The 14,408-nt window shown below is 48.2% G+C and overlaps 1 pseudogene; it reads right to left on the bottom strand.

Moving 5' to 3' along the window:
* Positions 1–1,113: 1,113 nt before the first annotated feature.
* On the bottom strand, positions 1,114–1,230 carry LOC116915135 (annotated as a pseudogene).
* Between the last annotated feature and the right edge of the window lie 13,178 nt (positions 1,231–14,408).

Here is a 14,408-nt window from a genome sequence, read left to right as displayed (position 1 = left end):
GTGTTGAGGGCGAAAGCAAGCGGGAAAGCTCTCTTCCTTACTGGTACCACCTCACGGCAGACAGACAAGAGGCAGGGCTGGCTCTCCCACACTCACACCGTCAGGCAGGCTCACCCTCAACCCACATCCAGGGCCGGCTCTACTGTGCTGCACTGTCTGAGGGGCAGAGCATGCTCTCCCACTCTGAGGGCCTGCTGTAAGTGGCAAAGGATGAGAAGGAGGACATCTCTAGCTCATTTTGTCATTGCATGGCAGACAAGTGGCCTGCTCTGAAGTGCTGCAGCTGGTGAGGGGCAAGGACAGCTCTTCTGTTCTCAGGACCCCAGGACCAGGTACTCCACCTGCCACCAGTAGTGGGAGGGGGGAAGGGAAGGGTAATGGGAGGGGAGAGGGAAGGGGGAAGGAGGGAAGAGGGTTTCTTTCCCTCATCCACACCACTACATGGAAGACCGTGGTGTGGGCTACAGGCCAGTTCTCCCATACTCATATTCTCAGGCTGGCTCAACCGAAACCCCAACAATATGAGGGGATCACTCTCCCAAGGACCACAGCAGGTCAGCTGTGGGGTCAGCTCTCCTGCTCTTATGACCCCAGGGCCAGCTCTTCCAGGATGCCCAGGTGAGGGCAGCAGCTCAGACCAGGGACATCCGCCTGGCCTTTGGTAGTAACAGAACCCTGCTGCTGCAGGACCACAGACCCAGACACGGCCCCCAGTGGCAGCACAGGCCACGACCCCACCATGGTCCCAGATGGCATCACCAGCTGCTCACATGAGGCTGCCCCTCCCTACCCTCAGGTCTCTAGTTCTGCCTCTCTTCATTGTGCCCACATCCTCCTGTGTCCCTTTCTCTTCCACCTCCCCACCACTTATTGCCTCCTCTTAGTGAAATCCGGGGCCTCTGGGTGTCTGGAGTCATCTCAGGAGTGGTCTCCGGAGAGTGATACCCCGCTTGTGCACTATGGTACCAGGCCATAATGCAAGATGGCAGGTCGTCTTGGCATAGAACCCTGTGGGGAAGAAGAGGGGATCTCAGGCAGGCTTCCCCTCCCGGAGCCTATCTGAGCCCGCCTGGCACCACACTGATGGAGGTCTCAGACTTAATTTTTTCTGGGAATGTTAGGCTCCTTCAGACGTTCACAGGCTAGAACACTGAGTGTAGACAGAGCCTGTCTCCTCGCTGCCACCTACTGACGCACTTGTGGCACAGCGGCCACACCTCTAAGGGCCGGAACCCTTCTTTAAATGGATTTCGTCGTGTTTTGTCCCAGCAGGGGGACAAGTAGCCTAGATGGAAACAGCCTAGATGTCCACCAACAGATGGATGGATAAGGAAAACGTGAGACACGCGCACAGAGGGATTTTATTCAGCTGTAAGGTGGAGTTGCGGGCTGGGGAGAGGGCTTTGGTGGTAAATGTGCTTCTTGTACATTTATCCCAAAGATGTGATTTGATCTCTGGAACCCATGCAAAAGAGCCAGATGCCATGGTTTCTGGGTTTCCTCTGTAATCTCAGCTGTTCTAAGTCAGGAGAGGAGAAGGAGACAGAAAGATGGTCTGGAGATGGTGGGCCAGCTAGCCTGTGCTACCAGCATGACAAGCAAAACAAAGCAAAATGGGAGAATGGACTCCCAAGAGCTAAACTCTGACCTCCACATGTGCAGTCATGGCTCCCACAGGCCCCATCTCCACTATCACACACACACCCACACCCACCCACCCACCCACACACACACACACACACACTCACCACACAAATAAAAACTAAAATCCTAACATTTGCAGAAAAGTGGGTAGATATGGAAATTATGTTAAATAATAAAACAGATTCAGAAACACAAAAAGTGTGCTTTCTTTCTTATGCACATATACGCATATGACTATTTTATATAGACGTGGAATTTACATATGTGTATAACATACAGTGCAAATGTAAAAGGAGGGGTGAGAAGTGGGGTGGCGGAGGCAAAGTATGTGGGTTTCCCTCTGTGCAGTCTGTATTCACTACAGGTAATGTAGCCCTACTCTCTGGTCATCTGTATCAAAAGGAGACCGTTCAGCGAGTGCGAAAGGGGAAGAGTTGATGGAGTTAGTTACAATGTTATTCTGCATAAAGACATCTAACAGAGCTCAGGTCTTGTCTGCTGACTGAAAAAGACGCTATGCAGCTGTGAAGAAATTGTAATCCTTTCAGGAAGTGTATGAATCTGGAAAGTAAGGCGACCAAAACTCAGAAAGAAAAAAAAAAACCTGCACAAGCTTCCCTTTGAGGGTCCTAGTCTGTGATGTATTTGTGTGTAACAGGCGTAGGTTTGGGTGAAATCTAAAAACCTCGAGAGAAGACCGGGGGGAGTGAGGTTTGCTGGTGAAGGATGAGAGGGGACAAAAGGACTCTGGACATGAAGAGACAGTAAGTATCAGGGAGAGGTTACAAGGAGGAAACGCTCCAGAGGCGTGGGGGATGGGGTAAGGAGCATCACAAAAGACACACTTTATTGAATGCCATCATAACAATACCTATCAAAGTATGTGTGGGCTAAAAAGGAAGTTATAAAGAAAGGAAAAAGAAGCAACTAACTGACATAGTGGACAATACTGGTTGTAGTTGGCAATTATGGCCACAAGATGGCGCTCTCAGCATGCTGTTTAGTGTGTGTGTGTGCGTGCGTGTGCGTGAGTGTGTGTGCACCCCGCGTCCCCTCGCCCCCACTAGTCATGGAAGGTGCACACTTAGGGTGTAGTCAGCTTTCCCTTTCCCCTCTCTGGTCCAGGCAGCAGCTTTGGCCTTGGTTCTAGTCTCGCAGTAGAAGCAATAGAAGCTTAGACACAGAAGCGGTGGTGGGATAGTCCTGAGGCAGCGGGGAGAAGCGGGACTGGAGAGGTGTTGTCCTATCTCACTGGGCGTCAGAAGTGGCAGAGTTGGGGACTGGATAACGTATGCTTTGGAGGGCTCCTTGTCTGACACTCAGCTGACCTGCACAGTATGAGAAGGCCCTGGATGAACGTGAAATCAGAAGCTTCTTCCTGGGCAGAGAATGAGGCAGAGCGCGGCCAGGACAAGATGTTCAAGCACCGCGGTGACGCAGAGGAGAACACGTGAAGCAGAGAAACCTCCAGCGGCCCCAAGCTTTAACTCCAGGACTTCAGGCTTTATGTTCCGAAGTGTGGAGGGTGGTACCCAGGGCTTGCACATGGGAGACAGGTGCTCAACTCCCGGGCCTCAACCAATGCCTAGGGAGCTGTAATAAAGATATAGGTGTCACGGGGGTTATGAAGCTTCTACTAGTCATGGGGGGAGGGGAAGTCAGAAGTCAGTTTCCTAATGTATTTACATGATACAACACATACAAAAATGTCATCTCAACATGCCAGGAGTTGATTAAAGCATATTATATCATCCTTATACTACGTTTTCTAATTCTGGGGTATATTTTAGTTATTCAGTTTATATACTAAATTTTCATAGACAATATTTCATATCGATTTGGATTCCACACAATTTTGGGTTGGCACAGAAGGTTCGCACTTGTTTTAAACATAAAAATTCCTTCTAGTCTGGATCTGGAGAGATGGCCTAGTGGTTAAGAGGACTTATTATTGCAGAGAACTAGCTTTTGGGTTCCAGTGCCTACATCAGGAGGCTGATAACTGCCTGGGACTCCAGTTCAAGGACAGCCGGTGTCCTCTTCTTGCCCTTAACAGGCATATATGCATCCAGACATACACTCATCCTCAAACTTCTGATCCTCCTGCCTCAACCTTGTGTGTGGTGAGAGTACAGGTGTAATTACTGCCATGTTTGGTGATTGTAAGTATTTTTTTTAAATTTTTTATTGATTCTTTGTAAATTTCACATCATGCACCCCAATCCCACATCGCTCTGCCCGGTATATCCGCCCTCTGCCCTTGCAACCTCCCTCACAAAGGACACAATAAACAAAAACAAGCAACTATGACGACAACAAAATCTCACCACCATGGAAGGAAGCTACAGTGTGTTACATAGTATAAACTTGTCCAAATAGCCCTACTTGCAAATGTTCATCACAATGAGTCATGGGTGGTCCAGTTTGAGGCCTCTGACTTCTGCTACACTATCAATATATGTGGATCCTCACCAGAGCTCCTCTTTGATATCCTGTTGTTGTCCTATGTCCTTCAGCTTCCGATCTGTAAGACCCGCCCCTTCACACACTCTGGCAGTTCATGGATGGGATGGGTGTTGGGGTGAGTCAACTCAAAGCCCTGAATCTGGGTCTGGGCAGAAGCTGGGTTGGTCAGCTTGCTAGCTGTCTGCACCTGTGCCATCAGGGACAGATCTCCTGTTTTGTTTTGTTTTAAGATTTATTTATTTTATGTATATGAGTACACTGTAGCTATCTTCAGATACACCAGAAGAGGGCATCAGAATCCATTACAGATGGTTGTGAGCCACCATGTGGTTGCTGGGATTTGAACTCAGTACCTCTGGAAGAGCAGTCAGTGCTCTTAACCACTGAGTCATCTCTCCAGCCCTGCCAGCTCTCCTTGTAATTTTAATTTTTTCAAACCTTATTTTTAAATGATGGCTCTTAAATGCTTTAACCTCCTTTTTAGCCCAACCCCCACCAGAAGTAGTGAGAAAGAAAGGATACAGGGGAATGGACCTGTTTAGAGAGGTTTTTTGGAGCAACTCCTGTTTGTGTTGTCTGGATATTAGTGGTTCAGCTCACAGGTCAGCAGCGGCAGCTTGATCCATTGCAAACACTTCACAGGTACACCAGTAATCCAGAGTTGGGATAGCAAACACGGATCAGCAGTGGTGTTACTACCTAGCAGAGACAGCCAGGCCTTAGCCTTGATACGAGTGAGCAGAGAAATTCTTGGCTGTGTCTCTCAGTGAAGGAAAGATCAGCAAAGTCTGGAGACCAACAAGCATTGCGCAGCTAGCTCTATAAGCCAGCCAAGCTCAGCTCCCGTCACTGTCTGTCGAGTCCTTTTTATACTCTCTCCAAACATCACATGTCCTCCACGGGTCTTGCCTCAGCATGTGTGTCTGTCTCAGCTGACATTACTCTGCCAATCAACCCGAGTCCTCGGAAGCGGCAAGCAACTGCAGCTCGCCATCCAGAAGTTTTTTTGGTGAGTTTCTATGGAGTCCAGACAAATGCAACTCAACTACTCAATGTAAGGTGGGCCAATACACGCTGGTCATTAGCAAAGAATCTTTTAGCATGTGTGTTTTCACGTGCTTGCTTTAGCAGAACATCCTGTGTCTGCTTCTGCGAAATGTTTCTTCACGAGTCTGCCTTACTCTTTCACCTGTGTCCACTTCAGCTAACATTCCTTCACAAGTTTGTTCCAGCAAAACATCATCCACTTCATCTGCCGCTCCCACACTCTCAGGGCCAGCTCTCTCTCATACTGCCCAGGTGAGAGACAGGGTCATGGCTCTCAGCTGTAGTGCAGGGCTAGGAGGGCATCACCATGGTCTTAGGTGGAAGCACAGGGTATTCACAGCAGGCTGTCCCCCACCACTTTCTTGTCTCCAGTTCCGCCTCTCTTCAGCGTGCATAAACCATTTCATTTCTCTTCCTCTCCCATCTCCACCACACACTTACTCATCACAGAGGGCTGGGGCTGTCTTCTGCCAGCCAGAACCGCATCAGCAATGACATCTTCTTGCTGATTAAATGTTAGTCCAAACCAAAGAGTCCAAAGGCAATAAATCCCTTGCTAAAGTTAAACACAGCACAGAGAGACTATAATTCAGCATAGAGGCGTCCAGTCTCGCGGTTGAACAGTCACCACGAGCAGCTAGAGAGATGAGCAGAGAGGCAATGACAGGAAGCAGTCACAGCAGGGACTGTCCAGCAGCCGTGGTCTCCACTCTGCAGACTACTCTTCTACCTGGGAGAGGATGCAGCTCTGGGAGTCACAGCCACTCACACAGCAATGGGTTTTCTCAGAGGAAGAAGGCACAGGCCCACTGGCGCTTGCGTTTGTCACTGGCTTTATTGACGAACAGTGCCGTTCACCATTTCCCAAGGAGCAAAAGCAGCAGCAGCCACCTTCAAGTCTCAAGTTCTGCCTCTCTTCACAGCACACGGATCACTCGGCTTTTCTTTCTTTTCCATCTCACCGTCACCTACTTGCTCACTTCTGCCTTGCCTTCCCAGCCAGAGTTGGGCATGGCCCGTGGCCAATGGTAAGTCTTTTAAATAAAAAGTTTAACAGAGCACTACAGAGTGAACGCCCATGAGTACATCCAGCTCAGCCTGCTGTGTACTTGTAGTAAGAGCGGCCGTGGCACTGTTCCTGTTACATTTAAAATCGTTTCTGTCAGTCAGAAGAACGGGAAGGAGGCCCTCGTCCTCAGAACCCTCTAATCCCTCAATTAGAATCCCAAAGACCCACCCCTCTGACACCTCTTTCCACCCCCATCCCCTTGTGCTTCTGCCCTTACAAAGGCAGGAGGATGTCCACTGCTCAGATGCAGGCCATGACAGTCAGAAGAACAGAGACAGACGCCCTGGTGACTAAGGACCGCGCTGCCGCAAGTCCAGCCCCAAACTCTGACTGAGATTCCCTGCTGAACTAGACAGAGGTCATACTGGCTGCCAGAAATAGAGAACACAGAGACTAGAAGACAAAAGAGAAACAGAAACCAGTGAACAGAACACCCATCCAACAAGACAAACTCGGAAATCGGCACCTAGACCAGCATTCATCCCAAACCCAGATGCCTGGATGCCAGTGTAAGAAGACAACAGCCAAGGCAACATGGCACCACCAAAGCCCAGCAAACCATGATTGTTCCAACAGAGCTGAAGAACAAGAAAACGACCTTAAAACCTTAAAGAGGAAATGAATGAAACAAGAATCCAGGAAAACACAAACAAGCAATGGGAAGAAACGAATCAATCTCTTAAAGAAAGCCAAGGAAAAACAAGCCAACAGGTGAGGGAAAAGAATAAAACAGTTCAAAACAAAAATAGAAGCAATAAAGAAAGGACTCCAGGACAGACTGAGAGAGTCCTGGAGACTGAAAACCCAGGTAAGCGAGCAGGAACTACAGAAGCAGGCATCAGCCGCAGAATACAAGAGAGAGAAGAGAGTCTCAGGCATAAAGGAAAGAAATTGATACATCGGTCAAAGAAAACGTTATGTCTAAGAAATAGGGGAATTCATTACGATGACTTACAGTCTATAATCCAGCTCCCCAACAATGGGCAGCTGTGAACGGGAAGTCCCAGGATCTAATAGTTGCTCAGTCCCACGAGGCTGGTAAATCCCTACAGGTGGGCTGGCAGGTAAATGCAAGCAGGTGAAGATGGGCGAATCTTCCTTCTTCCGATGTTCTCGTGTAGGTCCCCAGCAGCATGTGGATGTACACGCAGCAGAGCACTCATACATTAAATAGATAGGTGTAAATGAAAACTAAAGAAGATATTATGTTCCCATAAATAAATAAGTCATAATAATATCAAGAATATATTGTTTCCAAACTTAAAAAAAAAAGCAAACGAATGTGATGGTCACCAAAAAAGCAAGTAAAATGCTTTTTGAGAAAATGAAGCTTTTACTCAAATGCATGTGGCACAGAGTCTAGCGTTGTTCTCCACCAAGCAAACAGCATGAAGGGCCTTTGCAATGAGAGAGGGAGTGAGCTGTTCAGTTGTATGAATTATTTCTGGGTGGATGTGTAGGAACAACTACCATGAACACTGCACGGAAGTGTACACGTGTGGACCTGTCAGATGCACATACTTATTGGGTGGGTAATGAGAGATGTGAATTTGGACTTGGGGAGAAGCCAGGAGTGGGCGTATTGTATGACTGGAAAGTGAGAGGTGGAGGGCCGCTAAGCTCAGATGGTCTGAGAGGAAGGGTCAGAAGCCTTCACCATAATCACATCTGTATTTAATTTCCCCTGGATATTGAAGCAGTGTCCTCACCTGCACCACACCCCAAAGCTGAGGTTGCCTCAAATCCAGGGCACTAGAACAAGAGAAGGAGACACTTGTCCACCATGTAGATTCGGGTCAGGGTCCTTGTCAGGTTAGAGTATCACTGAGCCCCAATCCTGAAGGGCAGAGGAGCCCATCTTTGTGTGCTGTGTGAGGGTTCTTATGAGTATCTGCAGCATGTGGCCTTAGAGCCCTCCTTTCCTGGACAGGGGGCACTTTCTTCCAGAACTTCCGTGGACAGGCAGACACTGGTATCTCTGTGTCAATGATTTCCAGGTTCATGCCTAGAAAGCACGTAAAATTCTCTGAAGAGGGGGGCTATCTGTTCTGTTCTCACTGGTGTCTACCCACAGGACACAGCCCGTGGGAACCAGCTTAGGGTCCTTGGAGAACCGAATAAGACAGCTTCTTTGCAGCTCCTGGGTGCTGAGTCCCGTGGTCACAGTGGTAAGAGACACGACCTCCCTTTAAGGAGGACTTTGAGACTCAGTGCTCCGGGGTTGGAAGTTACAGCTCACTTAGTCCATACATCAGTGTCCCTTCCCTCAAAACAACGCACAGAGAAGGACGTGGTGCTCTTCACTGCACCACTGGGGTTGCTGGAGGACAAACAGCTGAAGTGACACGCATGCCCAGTGAAAGGCTGAGGAGGGACAGGCTGCTCAAACCCAGCCCTCCAAACCCCCAGCTCACAGCCACCTGGGAGCCCTCTGAGTGCTGTAAGGCAGGCATCTACTACAACATCTGTTGTTGACTTCGAATGGTTGGAGAGCATGCAATTTTAAAGTCTTCTGAATTGGCCTGCTTCAGTCTGTCTCCCCCACGCAGAGCACTCCTGTCCACATTGGAACCTGCTTTTATAGGTAGCGGTAGCCACGGTGTAGCATGCGGTTTCTGCTACCTCGCTTTAAGCTCTGGATGAACTGCGCTACCAGCCCTCACCCAAGTTCCCTTGGGTCTGTGGATAAAAGATACACACACACACACGCACGCACACACGCACACACACACACACACACACACACACACACACACGCACATGCACACGCATGTACCTGCACACCACATGCACACACATATGCACACCACACACACACATACACACACACACACATGCACACATCATACATACGCATACATGCACGTGCATGTACCTGCACACCACATGCACACACATATGCACACACACACACACACACACACCACACACATGCACACACACACTTTTGCACATGCACACGCACTAGCTCATTCTTATGGTTCAGTGGCTGGGCTCTTCTGAGCCTCCCCCAGCTAGAGTGCCCTTCTCTTTACTCCTTGCTTAACACCTTTGAATCCACCCTCTACTTAGTCGTCTGGTTACCTTCTCCTAGCTCAACTTCTAAATCTGCCCTCGTTTAGTTACCCTTCTAATCTCCCACCTGCTACCTCAGGCCCTTTGGGGAAGCAGCCAATGGCCACTCCACCCAAGATCTCACATGGCTGGTGGCTCTATCTTCCCCCAAAGCATGAGAAATTCCTTTCCCCCCTTGCGGTTCCTAGCTTGTTGCAGGAACCAGCCATTGGCCGCTGGTATCTTTATGGATCGATCATGAACCAATTGGGGAACAGGACCTTCAGTGTTCACAGGTAGATTTCCAACCAAAGCATCAGAGCCATCTCTACACCCCAGTTTCCCTTGCCAGTTCTACAAGGACCTCAGGCAAGTATAAAACTATGCATTGATACTGGCTCATGTCCTTAGGATGGATTCACACTAGGAAAAATAAAGGTGATCTCCTCCTCCTCCTCCTCCTCCTCCTCCTCCTCCTCCTCCTCCTCCCTCAGCTCCTCCCTCTCCTAGAAAATGTCTGGAAGCAAAAGCCATCAGTCATCAGTGTGTGAACTGACAATCACACCCACCACATTTAGAACAAGGATTCCCACCCTCTACAGCTTCTCCAGAGTGGGAGAGCCCAGACAGAGTTATAATGAAATTGCCCACAAATTTCCCTGAAAACCTGAAGTGAACCTGTGCTGAGGTCGGAGAATTCAAATTTGCTCCTTGGGCTGGCGCCTTGGTGGCCCGGACAGAAAGCAGAAGTGGCTTTGCCTCTCTGCCTGATCCTCATACTTCAGAGCTGGGCTCAGGGTGACCGTTGCCCAGCATCTCCTAATGGGTCCTGCCGTCAATGACCGTACGGTCATGAGGCACTTGAAGTCACATGCTCTGTGGGGGACTGGTAGTAGGGGTAGTGAGAAGAATTGGGACTGCCCAGCCTTCCTCTTGGCCTGCATATCCTCATCCAGAGCTATGATGTCATTTCAGCTGCCCAAGAGGCAGAGAGAGATACAGGCAGTGAGCCTTTCGAAGGCTGATGTTCCTGGGAGCTTGGCTTGCCCTAGTCGCCCAGCCCCAATTTCACCAGTCCTCTGGGGCAGTCCTGTAGCCCGTGGGCTCTGCTGGCTCTGGGGGAAAAAGGGGAAGGATATTTCTGTTCACTTCCTTCTGCTTTCTTAGGTGATGTAGTGGAAAGGTCAGATAAACCTCTGAGAAAGTGGTATTCAGTCAGTGCTGTGTGTATGTGTGTGTGTGTGTGTGTGTGTGTGTGTGTGTGTGTGTGTGTGTGTGTTGGGGGGGGGTAAGAGACAGCATAGCCACGTGTCTGCATTTGCAGGTTCATACCTTTCATTTAGTATCCTCAGATAAAAAGTACCCAGACACACTTGGACCAGTACTGAGCACAGACGCACGGTCTCCTGGTCATTTGTCTAGGCGAGCGGCCGTGGAGGCTCATGAGGCGTTTACATCGCTTCAGGTATGAAGGCCATTTGGAAGGGATCTAAAACCGCTGTGGCCGTGAGTCTGGTTCTATGCAAATCGGTTTACAGAAGGGACAGGGAAACCTGCAGATTTTGATGACTACGGGTGCTTCCAGATCTAACTATGGAAGCCATGGGACAAATTTGTCTGTCTGTGTATGTAAAACAGAAGGTAACTGGTAGAATTGAGCACACAAGGCTCTGGGTTCATCCCCCAGAAGATAAAGAATAGATAAGAATGCATTGAAGGGCTGGAGAGATGGCTCAGTGGTTAAGAGCACTGACTGCTCTTCCAGAGGTCCTGAGTTCAAATCCCAGCAACCACATGGTGGCTCACAACCATCTGTAATGGGATCCGATGCCCTCTTCTGGTGTGTCTGAAGACAGCTACAGTGTAGTCATATATAATAAATAAAAAAATCTTTAAAAATTTTTTAAAAAAAAGAATGCATTGAAATAAATATTCTGATAAAAAGGATGCGTAGCAATTCTCTTCCAACAAGGAAGCATGTGATAAATACCCTTCCTTATAAATTCTGCACAGTTCATTGACTCTAATGCTCTTATTTATTTCTTTCAGAATTCTTGGCCTAGGTCAAACTATGGTCTCAATTTAACCGTGTCTTGACAGAGGGATTTGCATCCATCCACCATACTTTACCGATACATTTGTAGTAGCGACATCTGACCTACGGTCTACTGGCGAAGACTGACCATTCCCACATACATTAGCGTTGTTAAATGGAGGCCACCTTGCGTTCATCTCCAGCTCTTTATGGGCTAGTTTCCACCCACTCACCAGTGACACAGTCACTTTGCTGACTTGGACAACAGTCTTCAAACACTGGAGAGCGTCCCCGAAATTGTCTGTGCTTTCCCCTGTGTAGGGTTTATCAATACAGAACGTTTCCAGTTTAATCCATTGTATTAGCATTTCTTCTACCCCTGCCCCCTTCCCCACGGCTGGGGAATTGTGAAAGAGAAAGTGGAAGGATTTTAAGAGCTGCAGGCATTTGTTTTCTGCAGGACATTTGCACGTATGAATGGAGACAGCACGCCCAAGACCTGGACAAGCTCAAGCCAGACAAAATGTCAGCAGGGAGGGGAAAGGTGAACACCAGGCCCCACCCCTGGCCAAGGAGCTAATGGGAGACTAAGGTTCAGTTTTATTTTTAAAGGGTGAGGCCTCTGGTGGGTTGACCACCCTTCAGCAAAGGCCTTTCATTCAAGAGCACTTGTGTAGTACAAACTTAGCATGATTTGTTTTAAAAAGAGACGACAGTTTTATGGGTTGGAAAGGGGGATGAATCTGGGAGAAGTCAGGGAGGAGAGAGCATAATCAAATGCATCGTACAAAATTCTCAAAGAAGCGATTAAAAAAAATGAAATGAGGAAACAAACAGAAAACATTTTTTCATCAATTTTTTTTTTAAAAAGTCTATTGACCGAAAAATAAGCCAAGCCTTTCTTCTTAGCGTTTCCCAATTCTTACGGTATAAATCCCCCCCCCCCCCGTGGCCAATTTTAAGCTACCAATGGATTATCTCTGCATGCAGAGCCGGGAAGATGGGCAGTAGCCATCTCTGTGGCTTGTATCTAGTGGGTAAACCTAACTAATTTAGGTCACAGAAACGTATAATTAAAAAAAATCAGTTTGCATTACTTTGTTTTAATCTATATTATTGAATTACAAGTTCCTACAATTTAAATTGTTACTGGCGCAGGAATCGGATCAACTCTACAGAACTAAATTCCGTGGAGATGGGCTGGAGAGACGGCTCAGCAGTTAAGAGCACTTGCTGTTCTTCCAGAGGACCCACAGTTCGAATCCCAGCACCCACAAGGCAGGCCACAACTGTTTGTAACAACTCCAGGTAAGAGAGTTTTAGTTCACATAAATAATCTTTAACCATAGTGATATAAACACAACAAGCAAAATGATACTACAGTGAGAGGGAGGGTGGTTATGCTGAAGCCCTTGCTCTCTGTAGAACAAATATTGCCTTAACTAGACACCCACAAGGGTGGACACAGGCACTTAAATCCATGGATAAACTTACTGGATGGACATATAAAATATAATGAGCAAGTCTGAAAGTGAATTTTAGAAAAGCAAAATGCAGTATTATAGATCACACAGAAGCCAGGGAAGCATGTGTAGGCCTGATGGTTTTCACATCCATTTGTCCCCAGCCCCTCTCTTTCTTCCCCTCCCCCTCCTTCCAGGGCTGTGGATCTAGCCTAAGGCCACAGACATAGGAAGAAAGTATGTCTTCACTAAGGTACATGCCAGGCCAGTTTCCTTAATTTTTATGTTGGAAGGAGCTCACACGAATAAACCCCTGAGAGTCAGTTACAGCTCTCGCAGCGACCAGTTCATGCTCTCAAGTCGTTATGGCCAGCGACTGCTTGTCCTGGTGGAACATGGTCCCAGGCGAAAGGCAAAGTCATTTCTCAGGCTCTTACAAAGGGACTTTTCTTTGCCACATGTAGGAATAACTTCATAAATAAACCCCATCGAGCCACACTTACTATTTAAAACACAGCTTTTACTTCCCTCTGCCTGGATCCTATCTGCTTTGCACTGAACCCATCTACAGGTCCTTGGCTTTACACCACATGCACCATCATTCCGAATGGCCCTCCCTTGGCCCTCCACCTATCCCTGACAGCCGGGGTGGGGTGGGGTGGGATGGGATTGGCTACACCAGGTGCCTGTCAACATCACAAATATACACAGGGCGCTGGACGCTACCTTAGACCATAGGGTATGTCCTTGTTTTTAATTTATGCTACTCCAGATTTAGATGTGTGAAACGGATGTCCAGAGGCCTGCAGTTTGGTGGCTTCAGCTGGTAGGTTTTCTGTTCTCAGCGGTGAAGGGTTTGAGGAGGCAAACTAGAACTGGCTGACGTATTGGGCCTCCTACCCCACAGTCCTTCTAAGCAGAAAGCCCATAGAAGTAGATAATACCATGACAAGAGAGGCGAGTGGGATCCACAAAAATAGGCCTCAAGTGTTTCCTCTCATCTGTGAAAACTAGAACCATAGTGTGGGGGGGGGAGCAAGCTAGATGACCTGAATGCAGTAACAGAGGGTCCATCGGGGAAGAGGAGGGGGTGAGGGGTAGTTGTTAGAGGATAGGAGATGGAGGGAGCACGTTAGGCAAGGTGGAGACTATCAAAAAGACTGTGGGTGTATGGAACTGTCACCTGCTTAACCCACGGATACAATTTATATATATATATGAATAATTACAATGCAAAAGAAAAGAAAACACAGCCCACAGGAAACATCTGGTCTTGTCTCGCACTCCCCTTCCCTCAGCTGAATGACCTGGTCGGCCCTATTTCTTTTCCCAGACATTCCGTGAGAGGGCCTGGAATACTTGGGCCGGTGAAGCCTCCGGAAACGCACTCTAGACAAAGTCTCTGAGGTGTGCCCATAATAGGTCCCTTGTGACCAGTGGTCCAAGACACTGCCAGTTTACAATACTTAATTTGACGGAAACAGAATTTGTGTGAAACCGTGATGGGTTTTTCCATTTCAGATGAGGAAACAGCACCCGTGGAGTTAAATATGGCAGGCTTCGGTCAGAGTATGTATCCCTATCCCGGAAACTGGTGTGGGCGTGCGTCAGCTTCCGTTTCTCCCGCTCC

Source organism: Rattus rattus, chromosome 13 (assembly GCF_011064425.1).
Source record: "Rattus rattus isolate New Zealand chromosome 13, Rrattus_CSIRO_v1, whole genome shotgun sequence".
NCBI lineage: Eukaryota > Metazoa > Chordata > Mammalia > Rodentia > Muridae > Rattus > Rattus rattus.
Note: the sequence above shows the minus strand (reverse complement) of the source record. Positions and strands in the feature narration are given on the sequence as shown.